The 14080-nt window shown below is 43.4% G+C and overlaps 2 protein-coding genes across 3 annotated transcripts in view; one reads left to right on the top strand and one right to left on the bottom strand.

Annotated features, from left to right (window-relative positions):
- The window catches only part of ptpro (protein tyrosine phosphatase receptor type O), a 178655-nt gene that overhangs the window by 40579 nt on the left and 123996 nt on the right, over positions 1 to 14080 (top strand). The gene's annotated exons all lie outside the window — the stretch shown is intronic.
- The window catches only part of rerg (RAS-like, estrogen-regulated, growth inhibitor), a 203691-nt gene that overhangs the window by 180677 nt on the left and 8934 nt on the right, over positions 1 to 14080 (bottom strand). The window lies entirely within an intron of this gene.

The following is a 14080-nucleotide window of genomic DNA, read 5'->3' as shown; positions in this document are numbered from 1 at the left end:
TACCTTGGTTGATACATTTTGATCAAGCCCAACACACATTTCACTTTATAATAATCTGACAGTCTTTGTGATGATACCTGGAGGGAGACAGAATGAGAATCAGTCTGTAACAAAGAGGAGGAGTTTACATAAACTGGTAAAGCAAAGCTGAAGTTTCGTCTTTTTTTTGTTGAGAACCTTACCCAGTACATTTTCCCCATTGTGGTTTATTTGATGTACGTTGTGTGTCCTTGGCGCGATTAGAACTGTGCATGAGGCTGCTACTTCAGTGCTTTTGGACTGAGCGGTGGGCTTATTTGTGCACTCTGTGCCCACATCACGTGACAAGAGAGGACTATGCAGCAGCCTGAAAAAGAACTCTTGGCAGTACAGCCACGTGATATGGAGGTTTTATTGTTGGAAAAATATATTAAAGGTTACTTGGACATAAGTGTCATTCATGACATTTGCTTCAGACCCGCATGTTTTTCAAATTAATATTTTTCATGTTAATCTTATTTAATGTTTAATAGCTAATGAATAATGTGCATATGATGGGTGGAATCTTGGCTAAAAAATGTTACAGTGCTATGTTGCTGCAATGCTTATGCCACTTGCATCTAGCTCATCATCCTGCAAGATTCCATCATTCAGAACATAAAGGGAATCCCATGACACATGTTATTAAAAGCACCAAAGGATTGAACAGCTTTGTCTGATTTATGGATTAAAAATGTGAAAGTTGAAAATAATTAATCAAAAAAGTTGTGTGTCGCCATGGAAATACTGTGGCTTAGGAAAAAGAACTTTCATTTAAATGTCATATATTTTATATTTATATTGGTTTTAGCATCTTTCATGGCCCCAAAGTGCTGTACAGCCAATTAAATACTTTTAATGTGTAGTCAGTGTTGAAATGTAGGAAATGCAGCAGTCAATTGCACACAGAAAGGTCCTTTAAGCAATAATGAAATAGTGACCACATAATTTTTTTTGTGATGTTGGTTGAGGGATAAATATTGACTCAAACACTGAGGAGAACCCCTCTGCTCTTTTAATAGTGCCAGTTTAACTTTTCATCCAAAAGATGGCAACTCTGAGGGCTGAATTTTATTCAGACGCCGTGCTCCGCGCCAACGCCCTTTGAACTCGGTGCCCGCATTCAGCGGCCGTCGAGGAGCCCCGGCGATATTTCGCGCGGGGGCTCATTTAAATAGTGGGGGTGGAGTGCCCACCCCTGATGACGTGTAGGGGCGGACTCTGCATCTCCGGCAACGGTGTCCGGCACCACCGCACAGGTGCGGGCGCCATTTTTAAAGGGCTTTAAGCCCTTAGAATTAATTTAAAATTTTAAATGGAAAACATTACTGATTTTTATTAAATATAAAATTATGTAATGGAGGCCCTTCCCCAACACCCCCCCATGGTCATTTCATTGCCCGAAATGACCATCAATTGATATCTCAAATACCCGAACATTCCCCCCCAATCTTCAATCTTTTGCCCTTCAACCCCTTCCCACCATCCCCACATCCAATAAAAATTTATTTCCTTGCTCCTCCACCCCTCCCGCCCTAAAATTTTTATTACTCCCCCCTCCCACCAGGTTCTTACACAGGAACTCTGTGCGGAGTTCCGAGGCCAAATGGAGGCAGTAAAATCGGCGTGGGATGGCAGGTAAGTTATTTTGAATATATTTATTGTCAATCTACATATGGAGATAAAGGGCCCCCCGCCAATAATATGCGGTGGGCCCTTCTCAACATTGCGGGTCGAGGCGAGCCTCTCCATGCAGAATTTTACTGGCCCCCCACGCCGCGACTCGCAGCATCGAGGGACCGGTAAAATTCAGCCCTGACTGTGCGACACCCGCTCAGTACTGCACTGGAGTGTCGGCTTAGATTGTGTGCTCCACTCCCTGGACTTGAGCCCACAAACTGCTGACTTAGATGTGAGAGTGCCACCACTACTAGTTGAGCATACTATGGATTTATGAGTCTGCTTATGGCAAGTGATGACTTTTGTGCCTCAGTGTGAAATAATAATGTAATAACTTGATCTGTGCGCAATACAAGTGAATTTTACAACCAAGAACTAATAAAAATTATATATCTCTTGCAATTATTGTCACAATTCTCAATGGCCATCGCAACTGTTGAGATGTAAGTGTGTGAAGTACTGGCCTCTATATGCTACACCATCATATGCCATCATGCACCACACAACAGTTCAAAGCTAACTTTGTAAGCTCAGTTCACTTTTTAAAGTTTTAAAATTTGTTCTCCACCTTTTATTTCTACATTTACACAGTAGCAGATAGATGTAATAAGTGGAATATTTCACCAGGATTACTGGGTTCATTTTGGATGTGAGAAGACTGGTATTGAGTAGTTCTCCTCTAATGAACCATCACTGGTACTGTAGCTTCTGGATGCTGACACAGTAGAGGCCATAATATATACTGGAGAAGAAGTTGCGTTAAGAGCTGTATCAATAGTTTGCCTCAAGCAATTCTGAATACAAGATACAGAATGAAAGCCGATAGCTCCTGAATGAAACCAGTTGAGCAACACATCATGACTTTGGTAAACTAATGTGCACTTACACTACACGATAAACTCTTACAGATGTGCCCTCCTGGTTTACAGCCTCAGCCACCAGGATAGCATATGAGGAATTTGTGCATAAATTTGAGTGATTTGAAAGAATGCTTTGTGTGTCTGCAATTTATGTTCAGCTACAACTCAGTGAGTACATAATTTTAAAAATATGGTGCAGAAGACTTATTTTGGGATAATGGGGGAAGTCAACCCTAACAAACAGGACTGGTGTAATATGAATGAAGGTTACACATTTGGCTTAAAGCTAACAAAATCAGAGATCAGGATAAAGTGAATGTTTTCTTCACCATGATGGGGCCGGATGCGTTTGAGGTGGTGTTTAACCAATGTTTCCCACCAGGCCCCAGTACCTTGGACTGTTCTGAAATAAATGAGATTCTGGACTCATATTCTGACTCAGCTAAGAATGAAATTGCACTACGAGTTATATTTTGTGGAAGGAAGCAGTTGCCACACGAATCTATTGCAGATTATATTCTTGAATTAAAGAAACTGTCTCGTCACTGTGGTTATGGTGCCACCTTAGAAATCAACCTTACAGACATATTCGTTGGAGGTCTAAAGAATAGTAACCTCCAGGCCAAGCTTTTGTCTAAAGGCAATAAGCTGACATGGAAGGAGGCTTGCGATGAGGCCACAGTCCTAGAAATGGTAGGAAGATATAGCTGCAGATAGCAAGGAAGTTATTTTCCTGAGTTGGCAAGGGAGGTCCACTGGATTTCAGCAGGAACTGGGCAACTAGGTTCACAGACTCAGAGTCAGAAATTTAGCTGCTTATCATTGCCATGGTATCCACCAACCTTCTAAATGTCCCCATTTCTAGTCAAAGTGCTATGCCTGTGGGAAAGTCAGTCATATCCAGATGCCATGCAGGAGTAGAGGCAACAGTAATGAGCCAGGTCGCAGTAAAGCTCAAGGTTGAGGTCATGGTAGAACTAAAGTTAGATCAGGCTCCTGGGAGTCCTCAAATGTGCACATGGTAGATATGGAAACAGAAGTTGCTGTTATTGAACAGGAAGATAAAGAGTTGTACTCCGTCAGAGAGCAAGAAAAACAGCATATGAAATTTGAGAGAAAAGGGGCTAAAAATATAACTCCAGCACCCACAGTAAAAATGAAAGTTGGAGAGTTACCACTTACTTTCATCATTGATACAGCTGCACCATTGTGTGTTATCTTGGAAGGAGAGTGCAAGAAGTCCCTAAGTCACATTCCCTTATGAAAAACTGGTGTGAAGCTGGCTAGTTATTCCAATAACAGTATTCCAGTATTAGGTGAAGTGAGTGTTAAAGTGAACTACAATGGTGCATCCTATTATTTGCCATTGATAGTAGTTGGAGGGAACAAAGTATCCCTGATTGGAAAAATTGGCTTAAGAACATATGTTTAAACTGGGCCGAGTTATTTACAGTAGGGATCAGTAAGAGTATGTCTGACATGGAGGAAATGAAGACTGATTCATTTTTAGCAAATGAGTTACCTATAAATTACTTTCCATACACAAATGAAATTCCAGTGTCTGCCACAGAAATTTCTGAAGAAACTCGCAGGGATGTGGTGCTCAGCACTCAATTATATCATGAATACCTGGACTAAGGAGTGTGATGATGAGAAATTGCAGTAGTATTTCACACTTAGAAATGAACTAAGTGTAGATCAAGGCTGTCTCCTGTGTGGTTCAAGAGTTCTTATTCTGTCAAGGTTTAGAGAGAGATTGTTAGAAGATGTTTGTCAAGAGCACACTGGGATAGTCTGTATGAGAACAGTAGCAAGAAGGTATTTTTGGTATCCAAAGGTAGATAGAGATATTGAAGAGTTGGTGAAAAGTTGTGAATTGTGTCTCAGAATGAGAAATGATCCAACCAAGGTTCCTTTTATTCCATGATCAAACATAAGAAAACTGTGGGAATAGGTACATGTCGATTTCTTTGAAGTAGAGGTAAAGAGAACCTTGTTTTGGTCAATAACTATAGCAAGTGGATAAATGTTGAGTTTATGCCCAATACCACAAGTGCCAAAACTATTGAGGTTTTTGAGAAATTGGTTTGCAATTTATGGATTGCCAGAAGTGTTGGTGTCGGATAATGGTGCACAGTTTACGTCAGAAGAGTTTGAAATATCTCTGAGTAAGAACGGAGTCAAGCATGCTTTAATACCACTATATTGCTCAGCATGGAATGATTTTGCAGAAAGAAGTGAACAAATTGGGAAGAGTTCTTTGCAGAAGAATTTGCTAGGTGACAAGCTAGACAATAATTTACATGTTTCTCTTTGACATAGACTAAAAAAAATTCTGTTCTCTTACAGAATAGCCCCACAGTCTACAATAGGTTGCTCACCTTATGAGTTAGTGTTTAAACACACTCCTAGGACAAGGTTTAGTTTGCTTAAGCTGGATGTCAATAGCAAAGCAAGAGAAAAGCAAGACAGAGTATCGATGAGTCATAATACATGAGGCATGAAACTTAACAGAGTTTAGTGCTGGTCAGAAGGTCTTAGTGAAAAACCACCGATGTGGTAAGGAGAAGTATGTGTTTGGAGTTGTTGTGAAAAGCCTAGGTGTATTCACATATCTAGTGAAGGTTGGAGAGAGATTCTATCAGTGTTATGTAGATCATTTGCTTGAAAGCGGATATCTGACAAAGGGAGAGCATGAGAAACCTCTTATAGTCCAAATTCCTACAGTTCCAAACAAAAGTCAGAAAGAACGTGAAAGTCACAAAGAAACTGAAAGTTTGCCGGTGTCACAGAATCTACCAGTAAAGCAAAGTGAGTCAGGGTCTTTGATTAAGGCTAATCAATGAATTTCACAGTCCCAACCATTAAGTGGAGTTGATAGTCAAAGTGAAAGTTCATGATGGACAGAGTCTGAGGTTTTGGGAGAGCTGGGTCAGGCTAATGAAAATGGAAGAAGTAATCCAGACAGAAAGAGAGAGAAGCCATATAATTGAAAGTACCTAGGAAGGAAGAAGAAATAAGTTGTTCCTTTCATTACTTTTTGTCAATGGTGATATTTTTGTTAAAGACATAGTGGTGTTAAGGAAAAACAATTTTTTTACATGTAAATTATTCTGCAAGTATTGGTTATATATGTTTTAGTTGTGATTAAAGTAATAAGCATGCATTTGGTTAAATTTCAGGGTATTGTTATTGTGGGAAATTATGTACAAGTACCATTTTACATTAACAGTATAAGTTGTTTGTTTAAGTGGGGATGGAGTCTGGTATTTTGTAATATCTTTTGGATACTGCCCGCTCTGTTGGGAGGTGTAAATAAAAATTTCCTACATGGCTGCTCCCAGTTAAGACCTTATGTAGTTTTACTCTGAATACACAACACTCAGTATGATTTCTCTCAGTGCAACAATTAAAGTGTATCTTTCCTTAGATTTATTTATTCTTTCAAATGTTTAGAAACAAACCAAAGCATGAACTTTAGATACTTCCTCCTGCCAAAAATTTACTTTAAAACTAGTTACTGCACAAACTTATTCTTATGAGTGGTAAGGGAGAGAAGGAGAGACAGCGAGAGAGAATGAAACTAAATGCTGACTGCGTCTGCCATTTTTTGTTCTGAGAATTCGGACATAATTTAACACTTTTTCTTCACTGTGTCAGGCTAGAATTCTTCATTGGAAATGTGCACACATGGAAGAGTATTGAGTCTTGATCTCAATGAGCAATGCCACAGAGGTTCTGCCAGTAAGATCACGATGGTATAAAAAATTACATTAGTTCAACAGTTCCTTATTAAGTGCCCTATCTATTAACCTATTCTCTGGCTACCTGATGAAATGGCTGTGCTGGTCATTTTGAAGTTATAAACTTGAAGTTCTCATTGGAAAAGGTATGCTGCAGTGATAACTGCCAGAACTCCATTTAGAGAATTATGATCACCTTCAGACTGTCTTACTGTGAATTTCTCTCCTGAGCTGTTCAGGCTGAATCATCCACTTATTGTAAGAACCTTTGCTGACACCAGGAGAGCCCAGAGTAGAACTCCTCCTTTGACCTTTTTCTTCCTAATTAACTGCGTTAATTACGGATCACACAGCCCTGGAAAGTGTAATTTCTCTGTGAATTTGTTAATGGATCACTGCATTGTAGGGTGGTGGAGGGGAAAGAATGGGGATTCTTTAATTTTTTCATTTAAAATAGGAATTTGACTTCCTTCCCCCAATTAGGCGATAAATATAAACAAATGAGGCAACATCAAACCAACAGCTGAAAACACATAGGCTTGTTGCTGCCCAGAGATGAAGGCCAGAATTTTACGCTGGGCGGTTGGGAGCCGGACTCCGACTTAAATGTCAGTGCCGAACCCGCTCCCATCCAGCCTGGTTATCCGTTCCGTATTTTACAGATCCCCAGGCTTGAATTGGCCCGAGGCGGGACTTCCACCCGCTTGAGGGAGGAGGTCCCGCCTCAGTGAGCTGCCAGCCAATCAGCGGGCCGGCAGCTCTTAGTCTCAGCAGCACCACCGGGAGTGGTGGCCACTGCTGGGACTGCAGCCCAGCCGACCGAGGAGGACGCAGTGGAACCGGGACAGAAGGTAAGTTCGGGCAGCCTCACCACGGGAATCGGTCGTGCCCTGGTGAGGCTAGGGTCGTCGTTTGGGGGGAGGGGGGCGTCTTGATTCCCGGGATTGGGTTGGGAGGCGGGGGCAGCCCTCAATTGGGCACCATGTGCCCGATTGCCAGGCTCCCTCCCACGGGGTGCGGAAAGGCTGGCAGCTATAGCTGGGTGGCCTTTCACGTCCCCGGCACACCCGCTTGCCATGGGTAAAATACCCGTGGAGGCGGGCGAGGGCCCTTAAGTGGCTGCTTCTCACCCCCCTGCACCCCCCGCCGCACCTCTGTAAACTTGGTTGGAGGTGGAATCGGGGCGGTTCGGCCTCCTGGAGCCTGCCGCTCAATTTTACGCCGCCCCCTTGCCACCACCAACCCGCTGGGGCGGTGTAAAAGTCCGGCCGAAGTCTCAGCAAACCAGCACTTAACGGTTTGGATCTTTTTGCATGTGAATTAATAGTTACTCTATTTTTTAATAGTTACTCTAATAGTTACTCTAGTCTTATTCAAAAAGATGATAAATTATTGACTGTAAGAGGAATGTTTCAAGAAGATTCACAAATAAGATTTCTTTGTAAGCCTAACCATCTTGGGCGTTTGATGTCAAGATCATGTATTGCCTTTCTATTGAAGGCTGATTGATGCTGTGATTTTTCCAATAACTGCTTTGAACATCCGAACTGGTGCTGCCACCTCTGTCATGCTCGCCTGATTTTTGGAGGTCAGATTTTAGAAGTATTCCTAGGTCCTTTGCATATGCTACATAGTGTTAACCCTAGCCCCCACTTCGAGGAATGCATGTTGCGCTGCTGTCGACTGGGAAGAGTGCACTGCAGTGCCCAATTCAGCAGCATCTTCACTTTGCCAGCCATTAAATTGTAGGATTCAGAGCCTCGACACTTTTGTTGCAATCAGCTGTTTATTTGCCCATCTGATGATTTGTTTCATGAGCAGAAATTGGTCTGTATTCATGTTTTGAGCACATTCCTTTTAAATAGCTCCTGGAGTATTGCACACAGTCCAACAGACATGTTGGACACAGTACATGTGTTTGAAGCAAGACACTCGCACTGACTAATACAATTGCAGAGTCCCAGAAATAGGATGGAATTGATCACTGAATATTTACTCCATCGTATGTTGATGTGATGCCCCTGTGTTCATAAAATGGTTTAATCTGATTTGTCATGAGCAATGGCATTTGACAGCCGCTAGCATTTTCTATTTATACTTTTTAAGTATCAGGTTGGTTCAGTCGAAAGCAGCTTCATCTCCGCATAGGATTGTCAACTCCTCCTGGATTGTCCAACAGATCTCCTGGGTAACATGGGAGAAAATAGGAAATAGAATTACTGGGCAGCGCCACTGCACCAATGAAAGGCAGCAGTGACAAGTCATGGGCATGGAGTAGTTTTCCGTCTGCAGGTCAGGTTGCGTTGATGCCTGTGTGAGCACTGTAGGCAATAATAGCAGTACTTTAGGGAAGGACTTGTTATAACGTTTTTATTCCAAACAATTCCCTTTTCCATTTGCCGGCAACACCCCCTCATTTTTGCTGATCATTTTGGGGCTAACATGGTTGGGAACCATAGCTGGACACCCTCACCCCCTGAATAAATTTATTATCCCTGTCACCTTTCATGGAAGCGGAGGGTGAAATGGCATTTAAATTCCCAGCCTTCAGCTCCCAGTGCCTGCGAGAGTGACAGCGATGCCAATCCCTGACAAGTGTTCCCATAATTTTCCGCTTCTGTTTGAGATTATAATGATTCAATTACCTTTTGATTTCTCAAGGATGGTGGAGGATCAGAAAAAACAACTCTCAGGGGTGCTAAGAGACCATTCATAAACTCATTCAACTGCAGGGAATCCAACCTTTATAAGGTATAAGCAATAACAATTCCAAACTAAGAGCAAGGGATCATGTGATCAAAGCTCCCTGAACAAGCTAACCAGCGTTGGCAACCTTGCCTCTGAGCTCCAAAGTTGTGATTCAAGTCCCATTAGAGGTCTTGTGTACATAACCTAGGCCAAAACTCCAGTGCAGAACTGAGGGAGTTCTGAATATGTAAGTGGTGGTGTTGTCTTTCAGATGAGGCATTAAATTGTAACTAGGTCAATTGTTAAGTAGATAAAAAAGATTCCACAACAGTATTTGCAAGAGGACAGGGAGTTCTCAAAATAACTTGGCCAATATTCATCCCTTGACCAACAACATTAAAATAGAGTAACTGGTCATTTGTTTGATTTCCTGTTTGTGGAATCTTGCTATGTGTAAGCTGCCAAACTTGCCTACATAACAGTGAATACACTTCAAAAAAATAATTCCTTGGATGTGAAGCACCTTGGGACCTTGAGAAAACATAAAGGATGTTACAAAAGCAAGTTTGTTTTAATGTAGCACTTGGCAACTTGAGCACTCTTGTCAATATGAGTAAATGCTGATGAAAAATGCTGCATTTTAAAAAATTATATTTGCCACAATACAGGATTAGTTCAGTGATTAATCATGTTCATAGAACAGCCTTTGATCATCTCAAAATGAATGCCCAGGGTTATGAAATATTACAACATGCATTGTTGATAGACTGTACTTTAAATTAATGAGCACATTTATATTCTTTAATTGTAATTAGTTTCTATGCTCCATTTTTAAATATGTGTCCTTCGTAAACACAGGCGCATGTTTCCAGTTGATAATGACTGTCATACATAGAAAGGGTTGTGTTTGTGATTTACTGCCAAGTAACGCTTGAAGCTGCCTGTTCTAGCAAGTGATTAAGGAAGTAGAACCATCATTGATTTATTCTCTTTCAAATGTACAAAAAAAAAGAAAAAAACAGCACATCATCCATTAAGAGCCACTAAATTGCAAAGCAATTTTCCTGCCATCAAAGTGGATTAAGCCAGTTTTGGCCACGTTATGTCGACTGCTGTAAATCTCTGTTGACAGCTCCATCGACTCATAGTCACCAGAAATTATCGCTTTTCCTCGATTGTCTCTAACCCCAAGACATTTATTATTACAATGCAAAAGGGAATCTGAATGAACAATATGTGAAATGTGTGCAGTCTGGAATTAATCTTGAGATTGGAACTTCCTTTAATCCAATAGCCATCCTTGTACTCTGGCATATAAAATTGAGAAGGATTGGAGACCGGCAGAATTCACTGTTTAAAAGCTATTCTGATCTTGTTGCGGTTTGATATTGACGTCTTTGGCCAGCATCCCCAAATTTCCAAACTGAGGTATCAGTATTTTGTAAGTGAGATACTGGGGGCTAAATTCAATATCCTCAGAGATGGGCAAAGGGATCGGGATGCGTGATTAACCCGCACCCATTGATTGTGATGCAGACAGCACACTAACTTCGTACTATCTGCTCTTTTCAATGATTTCAGAGTCCAGCCAGGTCTAACCATGCTGTTGATTGGCTGGATGCATGAGCAGAAGGGCAGTAACCTGAGTGGCCAACACCATTCAAGCTAGTCTGCACCTCTAAAAGGGAAGTAGGTGCTGGCAGACGTGCAGGAAGTGACTCTTGAAAAATGGGACAACATCAGAGAAAGTGGACTGCAAGGTTTTTGGATGCTGTACTAGAGACATTGTTGGAGGAGATAGAAAGGAGGAGAGATGTCCTGTATCCTCAAAGGGCCAGGAGGTCTTGGAGATACATACACAGAAGGCAGTGGGAGCAGATAGCCACGGAGGTCAATGCCGGGATTCAAACACTGAAGACCTGGATGCAGTGCCACAAGAAGTTCAATGACCTCACACAAGTGATCGAAGTCAGTGAATACATCTTTAAATGCCCTATCCTACCAGCTGCACTACTAGCCTCACACACCGGTCTTTAACCACACTCCCATCATTCACTTACAAACAATCTCTATCAATCAAGACTCATAACCTAACATTCATATACTTCCCCTTACCCTTACATATTTTGCATCGATGCAAACCTCATACCCCACTTCTTGCAGCTTGCACACACTGCCAGCTATTCAACTACAGCAGCCACATCACCCAAACAGATTGCAGGACACTCACTGACACACTTCTCTCTCCCTTGTCGGAAAAAGTGGAGGCAGAAGGTGCTAATCAGAGGGGGACAGGCATGCCTGCATGTCCTAATACCCATGAAAGAGGTATTGTTGGCCGTTATTGGAATGGTGAATAATAAGGCAGGTGGTGGGGCTGAAACTATTGAAGATGCAGGTATCCTCATACCTAATCCTCCTCTCATACACCACTTCCCCTCATCCCACAATCTCTTCTGATTTACAAGCTGCAGATGGTGTAAGCATCAACCTCTTGCTTTCCCCACTCTCCACACTACCAGTTTATCTTTGTGCCTTTCTCCTTTCAGATACCGAAGAGGTGCAACCTGCCAGGCAGTAGAGGAATAAGAGAAGATAGTGATGTTGAAGGTGCATCATCACTTGATCTCACATTCGCAGCGGCCAACTCCGATACTGACACTGCGTACTGGACATTGACCTGCGTGATCCATTGCGTATGATCACACATCAGCTCACCATTGAGGGAGTGGAATCCATTTCGCTTCTGGTGCAGGGCAGAGTTGACATGTGGTGCTTTCAAAGTGACATACATGCAGTCTATGAGACCCTGCACCATGGGGAAGCTTGCAATCCTAGTGAAGCCCCATGCTTGCTGCATCTGCTTCTCTCTGGCGAGAGAGAATGGAATATAGTTAGTTCTCATTAGGTAAAGAGTCTCAGTGACTTCCCTTATGCATCAGTGGATGGTGAACTGTGAGTTGTTGCAAAATATCTCTAGCTCCAGCCTGGAAGGAAACCAACACCTAAATGTTCATTGCCACGGTCAACTTTACAGCCACTGGCAATGCCGTCCTCACCCTTTTTTTTATTCATTCATGGGCTGTGGGTTTGCCAGTTAGGCCTACATTTATTGCCTGTCCCTATTTGCCCTTGAAAAGTTGGTGGTGAGCTGCCTTCTTGAACTGCTGCAGTCCTTGGGGTGTAGGTACACCAACAGTGCTGTTAGGAAGGGAGTTCCAGGATTTTGACCCAGCAACAGTGAAGGAACGGCGATATAGTTCCAAGTCAGGATCTTGTGTGACTGAGGGGAACTTGCAGGTGGTGGTGTTCCAATGCATTTGCTACCCTTGTCCTTCTAGATGATAGAGGTCGGCGGTTTGGAAGGTGTTGTCTAAGGATCCTTGATGCGTTGCTGCAGTGTATCTTGTATATGGTACACGCTGCTGCCACTGTGCTTCGGTGGTGAAGGGAGTGAATGTTAAAGGTTGTGGATGGGGTGCCAGTCAAGCAGGCTGCTTTGTCTTGGATGGGTCAAGCTTCTTGAGTGTTGTTGGAGCTGCACCCATCCAGGCAAGTGGAGAGTATTCCATCACACTCCTGACTTGTGCCTTGTTGATGGTAATGGGCATAGGGGAGTCAGGAGGTGAGTTAGTCACCGCAGAATTCCCAGACCGGCTCTTATAGTCACAATATTTATGTCCAATCGCTCTACACCTCCATCCCTCACCAGGATGGTTTGAGGGCTCTCCGCTTCTTCCTGGAACGGAGGCCCAACCAGTCCCCATCCACCGCCACCCTCCTCCGCCTGGCTGAACTTGTTCTCACATTGAACAACTTCTCCTTCAACTCCATGCACTTCCTTCAAGTAAAAGGTGTCGCTATGGGTACCCGCATGGGTCCTAGTTATGCCTGTCTTTTTGTGGGATATATCGAGCATTCTTTGTTCCAGTCCTACTCAGGCCCCCTCCCCCAACTCTTTTTCCGGTACATTGATGACTGTATCAGTGCCGTTTCCTGCTCCCACCGCGAACTAGAAAACTTGATCAACTTTGCTTCCAATTTCCACCCTTCTCTCACCTTTACATGGTCCATCTCTGACACTTCCCTTCCCTTCCTCGACTTCTCTGTCTCCATCTCTGGGGATAGGTTGTCTACCAATATCCATTATAAGCCCACCGACTCCCACAGCTACCTCGACTACACTTCTTCACACCCTACCTCCTGTAAGGACTCCATTCCATTCTCCCAGTTTCTCCGTCTCCGACACATCTGCTCTGATGATGCTACCTTCCATGACGGTGCTTCTGATATGACCTCCTTTTTCCTCAACCGAGGATTTCCCCCCACTGTGGTTGACAGGGCCCTCAACCGTGTCCGAACCCATTCCCCGCACCTCTACCCTTCCCCTCCCTCCCAGAACCGTGACAGGGTTCCCCTTGTCCTCACTTTTCATCCCACCAGCCTCCATATCCAAAGGATCATCCTCCGCCATTTTCGCCACCTCCAGCGTGATGCCACTACCAGTCGCATCTTCCCCTCCCTTCCCCTGTCAGCATTCCGAAGGGATCGTTCCCTCCGCGACACCCTGGTCCACTCCTCCATTACCCCCACCACCTCGTCCCCGTCCCAGGGCACCTTCCCCTGCAATCGCAGGAGGTGTAATACCTGCCCATTTACCTCCTCTCTCCTCACTATCCCAGGCCCCAAACACTGCTTTCAGGTGAAGCAGCGATTTACTTGTACTTCTTTCAATGTAGTATACTGTATTCGCTGCTCACAGTGTGGTCTCCTCTACATTGGGGAGACCAAGCGTAGACTGGGTGACCGCTTTGCGGAACATCTCCGCTCAGTCCGCAAGCAGGACCCTGAGCTTCCGGTTGCTTTCCATTTCAACACTTCCCCCTGCTCTCATGCTCACATCTTTGTCCTGGGATTGTTGCAGTGTTCCAGTGAACATCAACGCAAGCTCGAGGAACAGCATCTCATCGACCGATTAGGCACACTACAGCCTGCCGGACTGAACATTGAGTTCAATAATTTCAGAGCATGACAGCCCCCCATTTTACTTTCATTTTTAGTTATTTTTTCTTCCTTTTTTTTTTACATTCC

The sequence above is a fragment of the Heterodontus francisci genome, chromosome 27 (genome assembly GCF_036365525.1).
Source record: "Heterodontus francisci isolate sHetFra1 chromosome 27, sHetFra1.hap1, whole genome shotgun sequence".
NCBI classification, from domain to species: Eukaryota; Metazoa; Chordata; class Chondrichthyes; order Heterodontiformes; family Heterodontidae; genus Heterodontus; species Heterodontus francisci.
The sequence above is the reverse complement of the archived record's forward strand: the minus strand, read 5'-3'. Positions and strand labels throughout refer to the sequence as shown.